Source organism: Crocuta crocuta, unplaced genomic scaffold (assembly GCF_008692635.1).
Source record: "Crocuta crocuta isolate KB4526 unplaced genomic scaffold, BGI_CrCroc_1.0 scaffold133, whole genome shotgun sequence".
NCBI lineage: Eukaryota > Metazoa > Chordata > Mammalia > Carnivora > Hyaenidae > Crocuta > Crocuta crocuta.
Genome location: NW_027529438.1, coordinates 3,589,585 through 3,612,567, shown reverse-complemented (window position 1 = coordinate 3,612,567; position 22,983 = coordinate 3,589,585). Strand labels below are relative to the sequence as shown.

The window sequence follows — 22,983 nt, the reverse complement described above, 5'->3', positions numbered from 1 at the left end:
ATGAATGACTGTTGTGTGGTTTTAGGGGATTTAGTCATCTGTTTCTCAGCTCCCTAACAGATTACTGGCTAACATAAATATTTCTGTTACTTATACTTGTCAATGCAAATTCTAAACTGACTTGTTTCATGTTTAAAAAATTCTTTAATAGTCTCTGTAACTAGACTTGCATACTGAATAGCCACGGACCCAGAGAACTTGTGATTCACAAATAACTCATTTATTTTTTTAAGTTTTTAATTTATTTTGATGGGGGGGGGGGTTCCCAGTCAAGCTCCACACTGTCAGTGCGGAGCCTGACGTGGAGCTCAGACTCACAAACCATGAGATCATGACCTGAGCTGAAACCAAGAGTTGGACGGACACTCAACCCCCTGAGCCACCCAGGAGCTCCCACAAGTAATATAGAGTCTTCAGAATTCTCAGGATGGTGGACAGATCCATCTGAATCAGGACAGTTTTCCAACTGTTCATTATTTGTGTGCTCTGTTTAATGGTCTTTCTTTTATTTTTAAAAAAATTTTTAATTTACTTCTGAGAGAGCGTGAGCAGGGGAGAGTCAGAGAGGGAGACACAGAATCTGAAACAGGCTCCAGGCTCTGAGCTGGCTGTCAGCACAGAGCCGGATGCGGGGCTCGAACCCACGAAGTGTGAGATCATGACCTGAGCCGAAGTCGGACGCTTAACCAACTGAGCCACCCAGGCACCCCAACAGTCTTTATTTTCTAACATGTTTTTCATGTGCACTTTTTAATCTCCCTTTTTAGGGTGCATGCTTTTTCTGGGCAGGGATAAAAATCTCTCTAAGGTCTGTTGTGACACACTCCAGACCATGCAGACCAAGTCCTAAGTAGATGTTGGCTCCTCAAATCATGGTTTGTTTGTGCCCTTTAACCTTTTTATATGCTACTGTTCAAAAGATACTAGAGGTGGAACTTGCAGAAACAAAAGAGGAAATTTTTCTCAGTGAATGCCTAAAACTACTTTTGTAATTCAAGAACAATGAACACTTTAAAAGTAAACAGTCTCCTCTGATGTGGGTGGACTTGTCACTGTAGAACCAAGTCCTTTCTGAAGGACTTCTAAAGTTACCTTGACGAAAGGTGGGGTTTAGTAATCGATAGCTTAAAGTTTTGATAGTTTCCTTCTCATCAAATTTCAGATTTTTCATAGTGAGGGAATATTTCCTGAAGGCAAAACTGCATCCTAAGAAAGGACATTTCTTTCCTTCATGAACATACGAGGGAAAAACGTTTTTTCAGTAATATGTTGATGAGCCTTTGGAGACCTGCGTTCCAGCGCTAATTCTGCCTCTCACTGTTTGTTCTGTGACTTTGGACAAATTACTTGTCTCCTGTCTTAAGTTTCTTTGTCTGTAGAGTGATGGAGTAGGTTTGTAGTTCTAGAAATCTGTAGGATTCGTGTGTGTGTGTGTGTGTGTGTGTAAACACTGTCCTTTGTTTTTGAAACAGCTGAAGGATTCAGTCTAGTGGATTTAGTACATTTAAAAAAAAATTTTTTTTTTAATGTTTTATTTATCTCTAGGAGAGAGAGAGAGACAGCGTGAGCAGGGGAGGGTCAGAGAGAGAGGGAGTCACAGACTGAAACAGGCTCCAGGCTCTGAGCTGGCAGTCAGCACAGAGCCCGACGCGGGGCTCGAACCCATGAACCGCGAGATCATGACCTAAGCGAAAGTCGGACGCTTAACCGACTAAGCCACTCAGGCGCCCCTGGACTTAGTACATTTTAAGGGTTTTAGAAAACAGCAATCACAAAAACAACAAAATGTCAGGTTGCAAGGTGGGCCCGTAAATGAATGAGTTTGAGTTTTTAATACCTGCTGGTCTTAATGATTTATTTAATAATCACTTTCATGGTGCCTATAGTGTGTCGGTCTTTAATGTTCATAATTCCCCATGCGGTGAATACACTTCCTACGAGAATGCTGCAGGTGAGGCACTCGAGGCACAGCGGGCTTATTTACGTGTCCAGTATGACACAGGCCGGAAGCAGCAGAGTCAAATTTAACCGAGAAAGTCTGGCTCCAGAATCTGTGTTTATGATCATTTCCTTATATTGCCTTTCTAGAACTTTTATATCCAAATGCCTTTTCTTTCAAAGTATTCAATTTGGAAGTTAATTCCACAGATCTCTGTGTTCAGAACATACACTGAGTTGCTTCAGGTTAATTTTCCAAAGAGAACAAAGATCAAAGACAAAGCCCTATGGAAAAGCAAGCCACATGCTACATGAAGTAATCATGTCTGAGGAACAGCAGCTTGCAGGGAACACAGGAAAGGTTAGGGCTGGAGCAGGAGACTTGGAAAAGTATAGCACAGAGGAAGTGAGAAAAACGGACTTCGTTATTTGGTTTTAAAACCTGGAGGTTGAGGAAGAAGAGTTTACAAAGGAGGTGGTCAGCAGTATTGGACCTTACAGAGCTCGCTGAAAATGTGCAATGAGAAAAACCCGTTTGTTCTGTACAAACATGGAGGTCATTGGTGATTTGAGATTACAGTTGCGGTAGAACAGATTCGGAGCAGAATCCAGAGGCAGTAGGAGAGAATGTGAAGGAAATAAAATGGTGGTTTTGGTCAATTTGGCATTGAAGGGGAGGTGGATGGCCTGGATGTAGTTAAGGAAAGAGAGCTAAGGGCACACGTGTGTGTGTGTGTGTGTGTGCGTGTGTGTCCCTCATTGTTTTAATGATAGGAGAGCTATAAAGGTGAAATATAAGGCAAATGCAGACTGTTGTGGTTAATTTATACATATTGAATGTAAGAAGGAGCATATATTTTATTCGTGACAACTGTTTTAAAAGAAAATAAGCGAGTCATTGTTTGTTCCTCATCTGTATAATGTTTTTCTGTTTAAAGCAGAGCGTGGAGAAAGCTGAAGAGCAGTTCTTGTTTGTTTATTAGCAGTGGGACTACAAAAAACTATATAAAAGAGTATGGAATTAAAACCAGATTTTTAAAAAACAAAGTCATATTTAAAGTATTCCTTGAGACATCAAGTCTTCTAAATCTTAAAGAGGTATTTTTTAAAATAATGGTAAAGAGTTTTAAGAATATAAAACTTGATAGAATTATTTCTATTTAATTTATACATAGATGGTCTTGGATTTTTTTTCCTCATATAAAGTCAGAAAACTAGCAAAGTAGGCTGTTAAATCATGTTATGTCTAAACAGAATTTCGTGTAAGCTTTTTGATGATGTCACAAATCTTAATTATGGAGGAAGCAATTATTATGGTTAGGAAAGGTTGGTGATTTATGATCTGACTCAGGATTAAGGTCTGAAACACTCGTGTCATTTCCTCCCCTCCCCCATATATGGTGATTTGTTATTTTGGACTCTGATTTGTTTAACTTTGACACCATCAGCAAATTTGAACACTGACACTTAGTTGGTTTTTCCTGAAAAATCCTAAGGCTAGTAGTAGTGTGATACTTATTTTAAGGCATTGATGCTAATCTATGAAGAGCCTGCTATGCGTAGGCTTTGAGGAGTTTTCCAGCTCCTAGAATGGGAATCACATTGGAAGTCAACAGGATGGATGATCACTTGAGACAAGGAGTGTAGAATATGTCTAACTAAATAATGATGTGACTGTTTGCTTCATGTCTGTTTCGTCTGCCCGGCCCTAAGCACCCCGAGGACAAGAACTGTCACTGTCTTAGTCATCACTGTATCCCTAGTCTCCGCCAGAGCCCCGGGCATATTGTAGATATTGACTGAATGAACACACCAACAAACTGGATACCAAATCCACCAACTTGACTCCATGTTCTGGTTTATGCCATCACCATAATGTGATAGAGAGTTTGTGATAGACCAGCTTCTTGACTGTTTGTATCACGGCCATCTGCGTCTCATGGTGAATCTGAAAGCCAGTCTTGAAAATTAATGAATTCAAATGCCAAGACTTTGTTTCCATTTCACATGAGGGAAGCTACCCTCTCAGGAAGATCCTCTCTGTGTTCCAGAGCTGAGGCACTGATGTTGGTAGTACACGGATAGAGAAGACTGTTTTCAGTTAGGATGCCAACCAGACCGTGGTGTCATTATGATCTCCAAAATTCATAAGCCACAGACTGAATAACCCCCATATTTATGGACGCCCGTCTACACTGTGTGCCTGCGGTGTCCTGCGTCTCTACTGTATGCCTGTAGCCTTCTAGAAGGACAAGATGACGTTAGCATTTTATTCTCTGCACAGCTTTTATTTTGAATGTGGAAGGTGTTCAAGAAAAGCTTGTCGGCTTAAATTGTTAAATCTTCCATAACCTGTATTGTGAATAATTTTAGAGTTATTTACGTTTGATCATAATACTCCTAGAAATAAATCTTGAAGATAAAACTAAAATAATATCCTACAGAATAAACAGGCCTCTGTTACTCAGTTTAAGCTCTGTGGCCATTTCTCTTCTGATTCCATTTGTTATTGAATAGGAATTCAGTAGCTTATTCTATTAAGAAGGAGTCTGCCTTGGAGGGGGTGTCAGATATTTACTTTGAAGTCTCTTAAACACACTGGTTGCCTTCTCCCTGTAAAATGTGCTTTGAATTAGCGGCTTTTCAAGATCTATTCTGGTGGAGGTACAAGCAGTGTGAACTAACAAGAATGATATATAGTCAAAAAACAATTTTTCCTTGACTTTGAAATGAAGAATATCCAACTCAGAGCTATGCAGGCAGACATTGGTTTGGCCAGATGTGTACCCACTCATTTTCTATATGTTTGACCCTGATCTTTCAGTCTTCCATTTTGCCATCAGGCCTTCAGACCCAGCTGAGTTATAAGAAAGTGGAGATCCTTAGATTGATGTAGGCCAGTGTTTCTCCAACTTTCTGGTTTCATAACTCCTTTATCTTTTCCAAAATGCGAAGAAACATGAGTAGAAGAGTCGCATGGTTTTCCATTGTTATGAATCTTTTTAGTATAGGCTTAATAGAATCCAGCTGGAATCATGTGTCTGCTTCCACATTAATCATTTCTTTTTGTTTGAAATCTGTAAAGAAAACCAAGCCTCACGTAGATAATGTCATTGGATAAGGAGGGAATCTTTGTAAACCCTTTCAGATAATCGTGTGTATTCTTCTTTGACATGGCACCATTCAACGAGAGATTGTTTCTTAAAGGTTAGTTGCAGTGTAAAAGCCAACTCTATAAGCTTTTAATTCGAGTACTCTGGTACATTCGAATCCCTTCGTTTATCTTGCACTTTGTGTCTTTCACCCACGCGTGATTTTCTAACATCACACATTGGTCATTTGGACAATCTTGGCTAACGGAGTTACACAGATCTTGTGGATGTTCACACGTTTTATTATACATTATTTAAAAAAATCACATTCTTTAAGACCACTGCAGACCTTACCAGGAAAGTCTTTCAGTTTCAGAAGCTGTGAAGGTTACGATAACAGATGCAAGTTTTCCAAAATCCTAGTTTTCGCTCGAAGGCTCAGATTTTACCTTTGTCAGAAATATTGTCAGTTGTGTTCCTTCAAGTGGCAGGTTTCCTTAATTTATTTTCAAGTAAACATCTTTCAGATATCTAGGTCCAAATAACTGTAGTTTGTCTTTCAAGTAAACCCGGTGTTCCATTAAGAAGAGGCTTATACAGTTCACAACTCAATACAGAAGCGATTTTCCTCTAGACAACCATTCTACTCTGTGATGCAGCAGAAGCGCTCTATGTGGATTTCCTGTTTTGTCACACAGAATACCAAAAATCTAATCAGGGGTTGAGATTTAATTAAGTTAATATTTTTTTAATTTTTTTATTAAGGACATCCCTTCAGTTGAGCTGACTTTGCATGTGTGTGTTGTGTATGTGTCTGAGCAGGGGGTGAAGACTCACACAGAGGGCTCTAATACAGTTTGGGGGCATTGGTGAGGCCCCCGAAGTGCGTTTGCACCATCAGGGTGGAGGACGAGATTCAAGAAAGTTACTCAACATCAAGTGTTTCAGTCCTGTTTGTGTCTGTTGCCAAGCATTCCCATAAAAGTTCCCTGTTGCTGGCTGCTTGGAGCTGCCATCGATCGGTTGTAAATAAAACATCAAGCCTGTGGATTCTCTTATGGGTAAAACAAAAGCACAATTCTGTGGTGGAAATATATTAACTTAATCTTCCTATTTACAGCTAAATCTTTAATTTGACGGGTTACTATATGATTAGGAAGTAGTGGTGCCGTGATTTCTTTTCCTGATTTTTCATCCAGCAGATACTGAACAGGGTCAGCTGGCCAAGACTTTATTGGTTGCTCAGCCATTGTGTGTGCTTCCATGGCCAGTGCGTTCTAGTGTAACGTGGAAGGTGCTTCAGTGGGCTTTTCATTTCTAGTGTGAAAAGCTGTAACAGATTTTGTAAAAAATATCAGTTCCTTTTTCTTCAGTCTCTAAATGGTTGGTCTCAGAATGACACTGTAACTTCACTGACACCATAATATTTGAAATGTTTTCTTACATAAGAGGCAATAAGATAAATTGTTAACGTGTATAGTACAAGAGAAAGATAGCTTTCGCCAGATGGCCTTTTCTTATTAACAGTTTCGATCAGTTTCTTTGGCGTGGATTCTTCCTTCCCGTGAGCCACAGAATTCTTTAATGTATCCGCTTCTCCTTTTTCAACACCTTAGATACAGACAGTGTAGTTGTGGGTAAGGAAGCAAGTCTTCTAATCTCCCACATTTCAGCCAATTTTTCAACCTTAAATATGAAAAAAGTATGTTACAGGTATTATAAAAACATTAAATTTAAGAATAACAGTTTCAGATAAAATTGGTAAAATTGAGAAGTTGTCAAAAAAAGTTAAATCTCATTACAAAACGAAGCAACAAAATATACTCTCTTCCTTGTATCTAGGTGGTGAGTGGTAGTGGTGAAGTCCATGCAGGGAACTAAACTCCGGATTAGGAGGTTTTCAGGACTTCCTCCTTTAGTCTGCTATCAGATCGTAAGGCTTGTCGATCTGTGTTAAGATTCATTTTTTCATGGACCCAGGAAGCCTTTTTTTCAGAAACAGTTTAGTGAGTGTGATGATGATATGCTGCGAGCAGGTGCTCCAGTGAAACAACAGAGAGCCAGCCCCGTGCTCGTGCAGTTTCTGTTCTAGTGGGTGGGGCTAGAAAACAGAAGAAGTAAACAGAAAAATGTGCGCAGTAACTGACAGATACCATACAAATACAATAAGATTTATGAAGAAAGCCAGCAGTGGCGTCAGAGGTTAACCGGGAGGTCTACTGAAGGCTGGACCGAGGACGCTCTCCTGAGAGGTGACATTCAATGGACGGTGAGGGTGGGGGCTCCAGGCAGAGAAGAGGGCACAGGTACACAGCAGTAAGGCGGGGAAGAGCCTTATTTGAGGTGCTGAAAGCAAACCGGTGTGGCAGAAGACTTAGCAAATGGGGTAGAGGTTGAGCTGAGCATGAAAATGAGGTTGGAGGAATTGGAAGGAGCCAGATCATGCAAGAACTTGTGCGCTCTGGTCAGGAGTTTGTTTTATCCTGAGAGCCAGTGAAGGGGTGTAAGTAACTGAGACATGAATGATAGAGTTTGTAGGGTGATTCGGTTGCTGTCTGGACAGTGGACATGACAGGAGCACAGAGACCCGTCAGAAGGCTTTCTCAGCTGGCCAGGCAGCAGGCTGATGGCAGGCGTGTGATGAACGGGCTCTAAATCCCTTCTGTAGATGGATTCAGTGGGGACTGGAGGTGTATCGGATATGTCCACATTTCTAGCTTGAGTGACTAAGAAGACAGTGGTACCATTTACAGAAATGAAAAAGATTTGGGGTAGAGCAGGATAATATGCTTGGTATGAATTTTAAGAGTTGTTTCTGGACACATGTAAGTGAAATGTCTGTGAGACATTTCAAGGGCATATGTTAAGATCAGCTCTGTGAATTTAATACTTGGGGAGAGGAGAACTCTGAGCTAGGAAGTTGAATTTAGGAGTTGACTGTTTAGAGATATTTGAATCCATGACCATGATGTAATCATGTAGGAAGAGAATGTAGAGGGAGAAAGGGCTCCAGGCCTGAATGAGAGATTCCATTAGAGAAGGTTAAGCTCACAAGCCAGACTGTAGCCAAACAGCCAGCAGAGTAAAAGGAAAGCTGGGAGAGGAGATGTTTTCCAGGGGGGAGGAGTGGCTGACCTCAGTATTATTGAGAGATCAGGTGAGATGGGAGGTAAAGAGCCACTGGCTGTGTCAACATGAAAGCCATTGGCTCGTCCTTGACAAGAGCCCTGTAGTAACAATATGGAAGTGAAAGGTTAACAGTGGATTAGGCAGTAAGGAAATGAGACCAGCATAACTATCTTAATAATATTGACTGTAAAAGGGAACAGAGGAAAAGAATTTTTTTTACCCCCAAATAACAATGTAAAATGTTACGGTTTTTCACTTTAGAGAGAGAGCAGGAGTGGGGGAGAGAGGCAGAGAGAATCTCCACTGAGCATGGAGCCTGACATGGGGCTCAATCCTCCGACCCTGGGATCATGACCTGAGCCAAAATCAAGAGTTGAATGCTCAGCCCACTGAACCACTGAGGAGCCCCAACAACGTAAATTTGTAGAGAATGAACTAGTCAGTAGGAAGAGAGCAATATTAGGGGAGAAGCGATGAGGTCACTGACAAGGAGCAAAAGGTCGAATTCCTATCACAAGTAGAAAGATTGCCCTTTGCTAGAAGGAAGGATCTTCGTCCTCTTGCGGCAGAGGCCAGACAGGTTCGTAGGCAGGAGGTTTGGTTCCGGGAAGATAAGGGAAGACGCTTCTGAGGGTTTCTGTTTCCCACTGAAGTACACTGTGATTGTCTCGGCCACCGGATAGCGCTCCTGCCAGAGAAATGGCAGGATTGTCAGGCCCCGGTGGCGTGCTATTTTGGCAAGAAGGTGCCAAGTATGGGGTTACAGTTGATGAATAGGACACGGGCCTTGTGCTCAAGGACTTTATAATCTAACGAATGGAAAGACCAAGGGCGCCCGGGTGGCTCAGCCGGTTAAGTGTCCGACTCTTGTTTTGCCTCTGGTCATGATCTCACAGTTCGTGAGTTTTTGAGCCCCATGTGGGCCTTGGTGCAGACAGCATGGAGCCTGCTTGGGATTCTTGCTGTCTCACTCTCTCTCTGCTCCTCCCCTGCTCACTCTCTGTCTCTCAAGAATAAATAAATAAACATTAAAAAGAAATGAAAAACCAGTAGTTAGACTGCAGTCCGGTACAAGGAAATCTTCCTGGAGGCTCAACAGCTAAGCTGAGATGGGACTGCTCTGAGATACTGTACCTAACGCTCTACTACATCATAGCTCATGGTAACAAAAATATTCTTAGAAGTATGATAGTGACAACTGTATTGTTAACAGGTTTATGTAATAGCTCGCTTTCTTTCTGCTAACATTGTCAGGCATCTTTGAATTTCTGACTGTCATTAGCACTTTGAGATTTTGTGACAAATTGCCCTCCCTCCTTTCCTTCCCCCGCGTCTTTCCCTGCACACCTTTCTCTGGCTCCAACTGTTGGAGGCTAGAAAACTTCCAGGAATTTGTAGGCGCCGTGTAGCAGTATTACTCTGTTTGCATTTGGCATGTTCTATCGTTCTCAAAATAAATGGAACAACAAACCAACCCAAAACCGACCTAAAAATAAATTTAAAAATGAATGTTCTTAAAAATGCTTTGATATGAAGGAGCCCTACATTATGTATTTGTTCCCTCCAGTGTAATTATCTTGAGATTCATCGACCCAGTCACTTTCCTAGCAGTTCATTCCTCATTGCTTAGTATTCCATTCAAGGGATAGAGCACAGTTGTTTACCCCATTCACCCTCCATTTTTGGCTCCTACAAATAAAGCTCCTATGAATGTTTATGTACAGATCTTTGTAGGGGTGTCTGCTGTCTTTTCTCTTGTGTAAACACCTAGAAATAGAACGGCTGGGTTATATGGTAGATGTGTGCTTAGCTTTTTAAGAAATTGACAAGCTGTTTTCCAAAGGGTAGTAGCACTTTATGTTCTCAGAAGTATGGGTGTTGGAGTGTCTCTACATCTTCACTGGAAATGGCCAACCTTTTTCATTTTAGCCTTTCTAGTAGGTGTGTAGTCATATCACATGGTTCTAATGGGCATTTCCCTAATGACTAATAATTTTAACGTTTTCACGTACTTATTTGCCATCCACAGATCTTTGGTGAAGTGTTTTCATATCTTTTGCCCATTTTTAATTGAGTTGTTTGTTCTTGTGTAATTGGTTTGAAAGTGCTTTATTCTTAGATACAAGTTCTTTATCAGATCTGTGATTTGGATACATTTTCTCCCAGGCTCTTGCTCGGCTTCTCAATTTCTTTAATTCTTTTTTTTTTTTTTTTTTTACACATTTATTTTTGAGAGACAGAGCGTGAGTGGGGGAGGGGCAGAGAGAGAAGGAGACCCAGAATCTGAAGTAGGCTCCAGGCTCCAAACTGTCAGCACAGAGCCCGATGCAGGGCTCGAACCCACAATCTGCGAGATCATGACCTGAGCCGAAGTCGGACACTTAACCGACTGAGCCACCCAGGTGCCCCTTGATGTCTCAGTTTCTCATCAGTGTTTTTCAAAAGAGTAGACATTCTTAATTTTGATAAAGTCCAATTTATTCAGCTTTTTCTTTTATGGGTAGTTTTTGTTGTGAGAAATCTTTACAAAACCCAAAGTCACAAAGATTTTTTTCATGTTTTCTTCTAGAAGTTTTACAGTTTTAGGTTTTACACGTACATCTGTGATCCATAGTGAGTTAATTTTTGTAAATGGTGCAAGGATGAATCGAAGTTTAATTTTTGTACATGGCATCCAGTGTTGTCTAATAGTCAGTGCTAGGTTTTCATCAAGTACTCTTAAAGGAAGAACTAAACGAAAGCCAAGCTTAAAAGGTTATATACCAGGCTGTTAGTTTTCTTTGTGTTATCCTTAACTTTCTTGTTAGGTTGTACACTTTGCTGGAACTTCTTAAAACAGTATCCTGTGATTGAACTTCTTCAACCTCAAATTTCTAGTCTTTATACTTAACCAATGAAATGTTATTTATACTCTTTGGAAACATAACATATACTGTAGATAATTATAGCAAAAATGTAATGGGTAGCGGGAGATATTGCCAAACCAAGATTCTGGAGACCAGATGAAATAAACACGTACCATGTGCTCACATAGATCACAGCGCTGGGAAATACACAGAAAAGTAAGTGAAAGAGGAACGAAAATTAAAGTTCTTAGAAGAACTGTGACTTTTTGTTTAATCTGCTAGTAGTTTTTTTCTCTTCATTTAAAGAGAGCTGCAGAATTAGACCCTAGAATTAATCTTTAAATAAATATATATATATTATGTATGTTCAAATATGTGTACACACACATTTTAGACATTGGCTTAAGTAGAAAAATAGCACAATGTATACAGGTAGTTCATTCATCCTGTAACATTGTGCAGCCTTATTCAGACATAAGGAAAAAAGTCTTTTTACTAAGTTATGAGTCGTTACTTTTTAGTTTAACGGAGAAAATAACTTTTTGGGGAGTCATTACTTCTTAGTTTAGTGGGGAAGACTTTTGGGGGCTGATAGAACATTTTTTTGTAGGCAATTGTGAGGCCTGGGCTTTGGGGTCCAATGAGTCTGGGCTTCATCCAGCATTGTCCTGTTGGGTACAGACTCAGAGACTATAAGGAAAATCTTTTCAGAGCCTCAGTGCCCTCATCTCTGATACAGTCATACTAATACTTTTTCCTAGGTTAATAAGTTTAAATGAAATAATAAATCAAGAACTAGCACAGTACTTAGGACATAGTAGGTGTTCAGTATATGTCTGTCCTTAGGGGGATTGACCTTTGACACATATGGCTACAGTTGAAGAACCTATAAATGGATGGAAAGGGGAGATTGTTTTTCCTTTGACATAGCAAATCATCCACACTCCTTCCCATCTCAGCTCACCCTAGACATTCATTTTGATGCCATTTTTCCTTGACATCCATCAACAGACAGAACCTAATTGGCATCTTTGGAGAGTATGAAATATGCAAGATTTTACAGTGGGTTTTACATTACTGTTCATTTTCTAACTAGGTTTATGAAGGTTTGATGTAGATAATTTAGACCCACCCTTTGTCACTTTTAGGGGGGAAAGGGAATCCTAAATTTGAAAGGAAGAGCTTTTCTAAACACAGATATACCCAGAATCTTCCTCAGCAGTCCATAGCCTCTTACACTAGCCTTTTAAAAAGGGGTTTGAGAGTTTTTAAATATTTCCTGTATTCGATGCTAATTCAGTGTTCATGTCACACGATGTCTACAGAAACTGGAGACCTTGATGACGTGCAGAAAACTGAGTAGCAGCAGACACCAGGTTTTCTGCTCTTCTATTTTTTTAACTTTTTGATTAATATTTTTTATTAAGATTCTTTGTATTTGAGTTTTCCTGCAAAACTTGGTATTAGTGGTATTGTTGTAGCTGAACTTCAGTCCCAAATCCTATGAAATAGAAATCAGAAGTAAAGGTTTAGAGGGGAGTGGGGGAGGCAGGCCAAGGAGTGAACAGAGTTTGACTGGAAAACAAGAGAAGGGTATGTGTGGTGGGCGTTCCCAGGTAAGGCCATCCCCCAGGGTAGGGGGTCAGCAGGTAGCTTGCATCTGCCTCATGAAGGGGGAAAGGCAAAAGATCAGCTGGGGACCCTCCAGAGGCGGCTCCCTCTTCCTGGGCTCCCAGGCCCCAGGGGAAAGTTCAAACAGGGCTTTCCACCCCCCTTTACACCTGGTTTGACTCCCAGCTCTGCCCTGCCTAGAAAGTGTGTGAGAGCTTGGCTTCCTTTGATCCCTTTCTGTTTCACAAGATTCCGATGTGACGGAGGGAGGGATATAACCCACTCTCTTCTTTTTAGTGTTTATTCAGATTGATTGTGCCACATTCATTTTGATGCATTTAGTGACACCAGCTGGTAATTGAAAAGAACTATTGGTCTTTAGTCTGACCTTTCCATATTGATATCAGACAGGAGCCACGTGTGTGGTATGTCATGCGTTCATCCGGAGGATATAATAGACATTATTTTCACCTGTAGCACAAAGCTATTGTTTTCTTACAAGTATTAATAAAATAAACACTATTATACATAGATTTAAATTTTTAAAAATTTTATTTTTGAGAAAGGGAGCATGAATGGGGAAGGGGCAGGCAGAGAGAGAAAGGGAGACATAGAACGTGAAGCAGGCTCCAGGCTCTGGGCTGTCAGCACAGAGTCCGAAGTGGGGCTTGAACTCAGAAATTGTGAGATCGTGACCTGAATCAAAGTCGGACACTCAACTGACTGAGCCACCCAGGCGCNCGAAAGTCAGACGCTTAACTGACTAAGCCACTCAGGCGCCCCAGGTTTAGTAATTATTAATAAATGTTACTGTACAAAGTTGTGGGGTTTTCTTCTCATTTTTAGATGAAACCTGTTATCTTCCATTATTTTATATAACAGAAGTCCATAATTTAGGGGTGAGTATCTGCCTGGCTTAGTTGGTAGAGCATGTGATTCTTGATCTCGGGGTTGTAAATTCAAGCCCCACGCTGGGTATAGAGATTACTTAAAAATAAAATCTTTGTTTTAAAGAAGTCCGTAGGTTATTAAAAAGACTAAAAAATTAATGATGAAAGAGCTTGAATTCAGATTATAAAATAGCTCAAGTATTCTGGTATAACAACTTCACTGAAGTCTGAGGTTTGGGGATCAGCTTTTTAGTTACACAGTTTATCTTATTTTTCAGTAAAATATCTATAATAGTGCATCATACAGAAAGAAATGGTTAATCTAATTTCTGTGCCTAGAGGATTGCTGATTATTTGAAAGCTGTTCTCCTCCCAGGATTATTTTGCCAAATTTGTGTTCAGTTTAGATTAGGAAGAATATAGTGTTCTTAAGCAAAATACTTAATAGAACTAAAACAAGTCCAGACTCTGTTGTTTCTATTGTATTTTTGAGATTTTACTGTAGTTCTGTGTAGTTGACCTGACTTTAGAATATAAAGCTAGGAAGGCATACTTTCCATCTACCAAAATGCAATTCTTTATTTCATTTTTTAAATGTTTTTTAAATTTATTTCTGAGAGAGAGAGACAGTGTGAGCAGGGGAGGATCAGAGAGAGAGGGAGGCACAGAATCTGAAACAGGCTCCAGGCTTTGAGCTGTCAGCACAACAGCTAGCCCAACGCGGGGCTCAAACCCACGAACTGTGAGATCATGACCTGAGCCGAAGTCCGACGCTTAACTGACTGAGCCACCCAGGCGCCCCCCCCATTTCATTTTGAAACCAACGTTTCTATTTTAAGAAGGTGAGTGGTAGTGATAAATACCAAATCCAAAATTTTTTAAAGCCAGTAGTGCCTTTTTTGTTGCTCTTTAAAAGATTAATATAAGATACTTTTAGAGCATAAAAGATTTCTTTCTTCAAGTCTTTTAAGAATTGATTTTAGGTGTCTGAGTAGCTCAGTCTGTTAAGTGTCTGACTCTCAATTTCGGCTCCGGTCACGATCTCACAGTTGGTGAATTCGAGCCCAGGGTTGGGCTGACAGTGTGGAACCTGCTTGGGATTCTCTCTCTCCTTCTCTCTCTGCCCCTTCCCTCCCCCACATATGTGTATGCGCATACTCTCTCAAATAAAAAAATTTTGAGTTTATTATCCAGAAAACTTTGATTCATGCTGTGTGACTATTTGATTAATTGCTTTACTTTCATAATTAAAAAAAAACAACACTCTTCCAAATGCAGCTGTCCTGAAAGAATTATTATGAGATTGAACCATTTTACTCCTATTCACCCAGGAAAATATTTATTGAGTAGCCATTATACTCCAGGCTGTTCTCATTGTGAAGAATCCAGTGATAAAGCCCTCACCTTTATGTTCTAGCGACAAATACTTGTAAACAAATATACAAATATGTAAAAAGAATGCTAGTTTGTGGGAAATGCCAAGAAGGAAAATCAGAGTCAGAGGACAGAGCATATTTTCCAGATTGAAGCATATAAAATCTTTGGCTTATGTTTTTAAATTTAAAATTTTGATTTCTGACCATTGCTGTTAGTGGACATTAGAGAAATTAAAAACTCATTATACATATTTTGTATACTAATTTAAAAAATTAGCCTCCAGTAGTGAATTCAGCATTTATAAATGGAAGTGTCCATGGAGGGATAAAATCTTGAGTTCACCACTGCTTTGCTTTTAGCAGTAAAGCGTGCAGCTCATGAAATTTGTAATTCTGGAGTGGGTTCAGCTTGCACCAGCCCCCGGGGAGCCTGTTGATACAGCGCTGAGTTACAGATTATTATTCAGCTGTAGAAGTTTTACGCCTAGGCATTTTCTTACATCTTCCTCTCTCAGTCCGTTGAAATCTTGTCCTTTTGCCAAATAAAACAAATCTCCTACTAATAAGAAGCTATAAATAAACAGTAGGAGCATGAGTCAGAGCCAGCGTCACCCTCACTCCTCGAGTGTACCCCTCGGGGCCTCCCCTGGACTCTCATCGCGCACAGATGCGTTGTCCTGCGGAAGTGCTGTTCTGCAGAGCGGCTCGTTATTCCAGGGAGGGTGACTTTGTAGAACTCCGCGACCCTGTGACTGCCAGACTCCTGGCTGTCACCACAGCCAGAAGCAGGCGGTCAGGCTCTGCATGCGGTTGCTGGGAGAAAGAGATGTGTGTCCTCTCTTTCCTGTATAAATCCCCAAAGAGCCCGGCCCGGAAGACGGCGGTGAGGACCCCAGGAGGGGTTTTAGGCGCTGCAGCACAGCCGAGCAGCTTTCCAGGGGAGGAAAAGAGAAGGACGAGTTGCCTGAGAGCCCCAGCCCTTCACTCGTCAGGTCCCGTCTGATGAATTGTAGCCTATTTTGCCTCATTCATTCATTTATTCACTCAGGAAATGTTCATTGAACACTGGCTTTTAGCAGACACTGTGCTACAGACTATATATAAAAATGAATGGGCTCAAATCCTTGTCCTCCAAGAGGTTATTATAGTGGAGAAAGTGGCATGTGAGTCTAAAATTACAGCACTGTGATAGGAACTGTGAAAGATACATGCAGAATACTCTGTGATTACGGATAAAACTACTCCTATTTGTGGAGCATTTACTGTCCTAGCTGTTTTAGGTAAGTTGTTTCATGTAACCAGCCCTATGAGGTAGATGTTATTACAGTGCATAACTCATGCCGAGTTAACCTCACATAGTTAACCTTAACTATGCCAACACTAACCTCACCTAGGAAGGAGGGGGTGGTACTGGGAAGGCCTCTTCACCAAACACCCCTTGAGTTGATTCTAGAAGGATGAATGAGTAGGGTAGAGTGGGAGGAGGAGGCAGTGTGGCACTCACACAGAGAGGTGAATACGTAAGTGCAGAGCACGTGGAAGAGAGCCGCTGTTGGAATGGAAAGTAAGTTCTGGGAAATAAAAGATGGCAGGATCCATTGGTGAGGAACTTGTGGGCCGTGCCTGAGGAGTCTGGTCCTTACCCTGGAGAAGGTGGATGTACAGTCAGACACGCATTTTAAGAAAGTAACTCTGTAGTTGTGTGTACCAGATGTTAGAAGAGTGTTTGTGCTTTTATTTTTATTTTTTTAAACAGTTTTTTAATGTTTGTTTATTTTTGAGAGAGACAGAGCATGAGTCGGGGAGGGGCACAGAGAGAGGGAGACACAGAATTGAAGCAGGCCCCAGGTTCTGAGCTGTCAGCACAGAGCCCAACACGGGGCTCGAACCCACAAACCATGAGAGCGTGACGTGAGCCGAAGTCGAACGCTTAACCGACTGAACCACCCAGGCGCCCCTGTTTGTGCTTTTAAAGGAAGTAATTTCTTTAAAGAAGAAATTCTCCATTATTATTAGGCATCGTTTAAGCATATACAAACATTAAGTTCTCAAAAAAAAACTTAAGCTTTTAGATTTACAGCTCTAAAACCAAAATAATTGTAGAAATTAAATAGAAGTAAAGTTACAAAGAGAATAAAATTAACACCAACCACATGAATTTATGTAAAAGGTCATGCTGTTGTGAAACAGTCATCCCGACAAGTGAGGGTGATGCTAACTCTCCTGGTGCAGGTTCTTTCCACCCTTACGTAGCCGTTTTCTTACTGTCCAGAACTCTCTGAGAGCCGAAGCCTTCCTGCAGTTTTCTCTCTTTGACCGACTAAGAAAACCTTTGTTCTCTCTGATTCGCAGTTGTTTGGGGAAGGGGAAACAAAGGTAACCATATCTAATAGGCTTCTTTCTCTGGTCAGTTAAAGTAGTGGTACTGGTATTTGGGGCACCTGGGTTGCTCAGTTCGTTAGGCATCCAACTCTTTTATTGTTAAAAAAATTTTTTTTTAGTTTATTTTGAGAGAGACAGCGAGCAGGGGAGAGGCAGAGGGAGAATGGGAGGGAGAGAATCCCAAGCAGGCTCCACGCTGTCAGAACAGACCCCAGTGTGGGGCTTGAACTCACAAACCGCAAGATCATGCTCTGAGCCGAAACCAAGACTAGGATGCTTAACCTCCTGAGCCCCCCAGGCGCCCCCTGTTAAGCATCCAACTCTTGATTTTGGCTCAGCTCATGATCTCTCAGTTTGTGAGATCAAGACCCAAGTTAGGCTCTGTGCTGACAGCATGGAGCCTGCTTGGGATTGTCTCTCTCTCTTTCTGTCTCTGCCCCTCCCCTGCTAATGCTTTTTCTCTCTCTCTCAAAAAGATATAATACAATAAACTTTTAAAAATATAAATAATGGTACTTGGTGGCATCATAATCATAAATATAATTAGTGGCCCCCACATTGCATGGCAGGTCTAGTATCACCCCAGAGTCTGCTGACATCCATTATTTTATCATCAAAGTGAATTCACACAAATAATTACAGGGAACTGATGGACTACAGTGTGTGAAATGCAGAACTAGAGGGTTCATTGTTCACCTAGAACAGGGATTTTGTAAACAAGGGAGCCACCCGTTCCTTGGGTAGAGAGTCATTGGCCAAATCATTTTAAAAAGTCAAGCATCTAGGACCTAGGGGTTAATAGATTTTTGTTAGAATCTGTGATCGTAGAGATCCTTGATAGTACCCATCATTGTTTCCGGATTGTACTAAATCTGTCATTTACATGTAAGATAAAATAGTAAGAACTTGATGAAGACGTGGCTATTGCAGAAAGGGTTCTGCTGAGAAATGTACTTTTCAGCCAAGGTAGCTGGTGCACTTTGTGCTTACTTCACTTACACCCTCTGTGATGTGGATTCTAAGAAATTCAAGCCAGTTTTTTAAAAATTACCTGTAGTCAACTCTAACACGATGAGTCATCACTGATAAATAACAAGACAGCGAACGAGAAAAGTATACCTTGATTTGTTTGTATAAGAGTTAACAGTTCTCCTTTTCACAGGGTGAAGGGAGATTTTGGAATGTTGATGACGCTCCTTCACTCATAGCTAACTAACATTTGCTGAGCAATTACCGTGTTCAGGGCACTGTGCTAAACTCTTTACATGTCTTAACTAAGTCCTCAAAACAACTTCTCTGAGATAGCTATTACTATAATGCTCATTTTATAGATGAAGAAAATGCAGGGCCCCATGGCTAGTAAGAAGCACAGCCAGGGTTTGGACAGGGTGACTGCACAGCCTTAACCAGGTTAGAGGTGGGGACTGATTCTGGAGATGTTGAATTGGCAGCTCCGAATGACAAGAGGTCATGGAGGCAGCGGCCTCTACACTGTTTATTTCTGTACCTTTACTTGTAGCAGTCTAGGGGGGAGAATGAAGGAAGGGGGAGGGAGATGCTTGTCAACTCTAGAAAGTGACTCTGGCAGTGTTCTTACTAACTACATTGTACCACCAAGCACTTTATCCTCACCAGGGGGTACCCGTAAGTTTTGAATGAAGCCCTTTGGTCTAGATGACTTAAGGTCCATTGCAATCTAGAGATTAGGAATTTCATCAACATAAGGGGATAAATATTACCACTCCTCAGAATCTTAAGATTATCTAGGGTTAGCCCCATTGATTATATTTCTCCTAACTTCTATTGACAGAAAGCTGTGGGGAAATAAGTATTTTGAAGGATTAAATTCCAATCTGTATCTGCAAGTTACATTTATTTATTTTTTAAAAAAATTTAATGTTTATTTTTGAGAGAGAGGGAGACACAGAATCCAAAACAGGCTCCAGGCTCTGAGCTGTCCGCACAGAGCCTGATGCAGGGCTCAAACTCAGAAACGGTGAGATCATGACCTGAACCGAAGTCAGACGTTTAACCGACGGAGCCACCCAGGCGCCCCTCCAAGTTACATTTATATCCAAGAGTTGACACAGCAGTTGCTTAGAATAATTTGATAAATGGAACTCATACATAGGACTACAGAATTGTTTCTTTACGGGCTTAGTTTCAGAGCTGGAGGATATTTAAAGGATAGATCAACCCATAAATCTGTAGGTATTACTAAAAGTGGTGTGTCATTATTGGCATCAGTGCATGCTGAACCCTGCTGGGCTGTGGAGGAAGGAGAAGCTGACCTGACCAAGACAACACTACACAGCTGTTGCTGGCTTTCTTCCACCTGTTAGCACCCAGTGTCAATTTCATGGGTAGAATCATGGTGTGCAAGTGCATTAAATTTTTAAAAACAACTGCTCATTGCTTATGGTCAGTGGGAAAAGAAACATTAGGAGCTGTCATTTTTCTACCAACTGTTGCTTTCATTAACAAGGACAAGAAACATTGTGGGGAATAAATAAGATTCTTAAATCACACCAGAAAAAAGCAGCTGAGTCCCCCCCTAAGGATTTTATATCCTATCATCAGACAACTAAAGAAAATAATTTCATATAAATGGCTACGTTAGTGTCATAAAAAGTCTTCACTTCTTTAAAAGAGCAACTAGAAATATTTTGTCTTTGAAAATAGAGTAACCAAACTACCCTAAGATCCCGCAATTGCACTACTAGGTATTTACCCAAAGGATACAAAAATACGGATTTGAAGGGGCACAATGCAACCCAGTATTTATACCAGTACTATCAACAACAGCCAAACTTTGTAAAGAGCCCAGGTGTCCATCAACTGACAAAGAAGATGTGGTACATTCAATGGAATATTACTCAGCCATGAGAAGAATGAAATCTCGCCAGTTGGAATGATGTGGATGGAGCTAGAGTATATTATGCTAAGAGAAATAAGTCCATCAGAGAAAGACAAATACCATATGATTTCACTCATGTGGAATTTAGGAAACAAAACAGATGAACATATTTGAAGGGAGAAAAATGAGAGAGGGAAGCTAACCATAAGAGACTCTTAATGATAGAGAACAAACGGAGGGCTGATGGAGGGAGGTGGAAGTGGGATGGGCTAAGTGGATAATGCGTATTAAGGAGGACACTTGTGATGACTTACGTGATGACTCGCTGAATTCTCCTGAAACCAGTATTACACTAAATGTTAACTAACTAGAATTTAAGAAAAAATTTAGAATAAGAAAAAAAAAGAGTAACCATTTAGTAAACCATATATAGCATTGAGGATATTTTTCAGTTGAAGAGAATTTCTATAGTAGCTCTCTTATAATCTGTTATAGCCAAACTTATGAAGAAAATCAAGATACGGGAAAGCTGTGGTCATGTTTTAAGATTTGATTTTCTTTTTCCATTTGATTGCCCTATCTAAATTCCCATTAACTTAAATGTAAATTTGCATGTGTAAAAATATACGTATATCCAAGTTATCTCTTAGGAGAGGTTTAATGTAAGTATAAATAGAAAATTTTCTCTAACCAAAAAAAAAAAATTAGTATTAAATTCTGCCTTTTCTCGTCTCTCCATATCTAAAAACTATCACCACGTACTGTTAATTGTACTTCCTAAAACTCTATACTCTTCTCTCCAGCCCCATTGCCATCACTTTGAGGCATGCTTTACCATTTGGGTTCTATCAGAAGGCTCTCTTTATTCTCTTCTTCATATCCACCTCCACCACTGAAGTCCTCCATCCGTGTGTGTGTGTGTGTGTGTGTGTTTTCCCAGCCTGAATCCCTTTATTGGCTTTTTATTAAATTGAGGTTCCTTAATCATAGCAAACAGGGCCTGCCTCCAGGAGCTGGTCTTTGCTTACTTTCCCTGCCTCATTTCCTGCCACTTTCCCTTATACCTTAAGACCCAACTTACTAGTAGTTCCCCAGTATCCACCCATACACACCACAGTACGTATACACCTTTATCCCCATACACACATCTTTGAAAATACAATTCCCTTGACCACAGCCGTGTCACATTCCAAGACTTGAAATGATCTAAACACAGAAATCTCATCCCCTAATTGGGGCTGAACACAGTTGACTTGAATACAAGCGAAATTGCTAGTTGTTAGGATAGTCATCTTTCTGCAGTACACGTGTTTTGGAGCTTTGACGCACTCCCCACTTCCTGCCTCAGAGCTAAAGAATTTCTTATCCAACTGCTGGCAAACAGCCCTCTTCAGGAATTGCCTTGTCCCCAACTCAGGACAACTGTGAAGGGGCTTTCCCCTTCCCCATGGGGTCCGCCGAGGCTTGGAGATTTCATCAGAGTCTGACTTCTCCCTCTGCCATACCTCTTCCTTTCCACAGGTCCTTTGGTCAAGATCACTCCCTAATAAGCTTCCTATAAGCAGTCTCTGTCTGCTTGCTGGGCAGACCAGCCTGTAACATGTCTTATTGATTCTTTTTTGTTCTAGAGCTTGTGAAGTCATGGTTTGCTAACATCTTACTAATTCAGGTCATTTCATCAGGCATGTATTGAGCACCTGCTCCATGCCAGGCATTGTGCCACATGCAGTGGGGACAAATGAGGACTTGGCCTGTGCCCTAGAGAAGTTTGCAGTTCAGTTGAGGTGACAATTACGTTCAGAACTGTACTATCACATCTTTAGAATTATCCTTTTTTTAACTTCAGTAATCAGTATAAAATCAAAGAACAAAAGGAAAGCATCTCAGGGAAATGAAAAAAAAAAAGTAGAGTGAAATTTTAGAAGGTTATCGAGGTTGTCTTTGGGATTCCGGAAGCCTTTAGGGAAAATAGTTTTTTTCACTTTTTATTTTGAAATAAGTTCAAGCTTAGAGAAAAGTTACAACTAACACATAACTCCCATANAGACACAGAATCTGAAGCAGGCTCCAGGCTCCGAGCTAGCTGTCAGTACAGAGCCCGATGCGGGGCTCGACTGCAGGAACCGTGAGATCATGACCTGAGCCAAAGTCGGACGCTCAAACGACTGAGCCACCCAGGCGCCCCCAGATTCATCAATTTTTAACATTTCTCCACATGCTTTAGCATATAAATGTGTAAGAATGCTAAACATTACACATTTACACGTTACATTTACATTAGGCATTTTATACACATATTACACAGACACAAAATACACATATTTTGCAAACTGAGAATAGGTTGAATATGTCACCTCATCCCTTAATACTGTGTATTTAAAAAAAAGTGTGTATTTAAAAAAAGGAGATTCACTGATTACTACAGTAGTCAAATTCAGGATGTTTGATACTTTACAGTCTAGATTCAAATTTAGTTAATTATCCCAAAGATGAGTTTTAAGAGTCCTAGAACTTTTGTAATTTAAACTAAGAGTTGTATGGAGTAAGCCACAGAAGAGCTCGCGACTTAACTAATTTGATTAAAATATCATAGTGAAGGGGACCCACTTGTGACTTTCTAAGGGGAAAGCACGGTTACGTCCAGGTTACCAGTACACGCGTGACGTGTACCTCTCTAGAAGCGGGTCTTACTCTATAGAGCTCGTTTCTCGCGGTGCCTTTCAAAACAGACTGTGTAGCCCGGAGCCGGGGATCGTGAATTTCATTGAGCTCGTATGTAAAGTAGACTGACTTGTCGGCTTGGGCTTTACTGTGGTCAAGTTTAACGATGTTGTTTGGATCTTGCGCAGGCTTCGCCAAGAG

General features: G+C 40.7%; 1 protein-coding gene across 2 annotated transcripts in view; it reads left to right on the top strand.

Moving 5' to 3' along the window:
- The window catches only part of ATF6 (activating transcription factor 6), a 191,596-nt gene that overhangs the window by 86,508 nt on the left and 82,105 nt on the right, over positions 1-22,983 (top strand). The gene's annotated exons all lie outside the window — the stretch shown is intronic.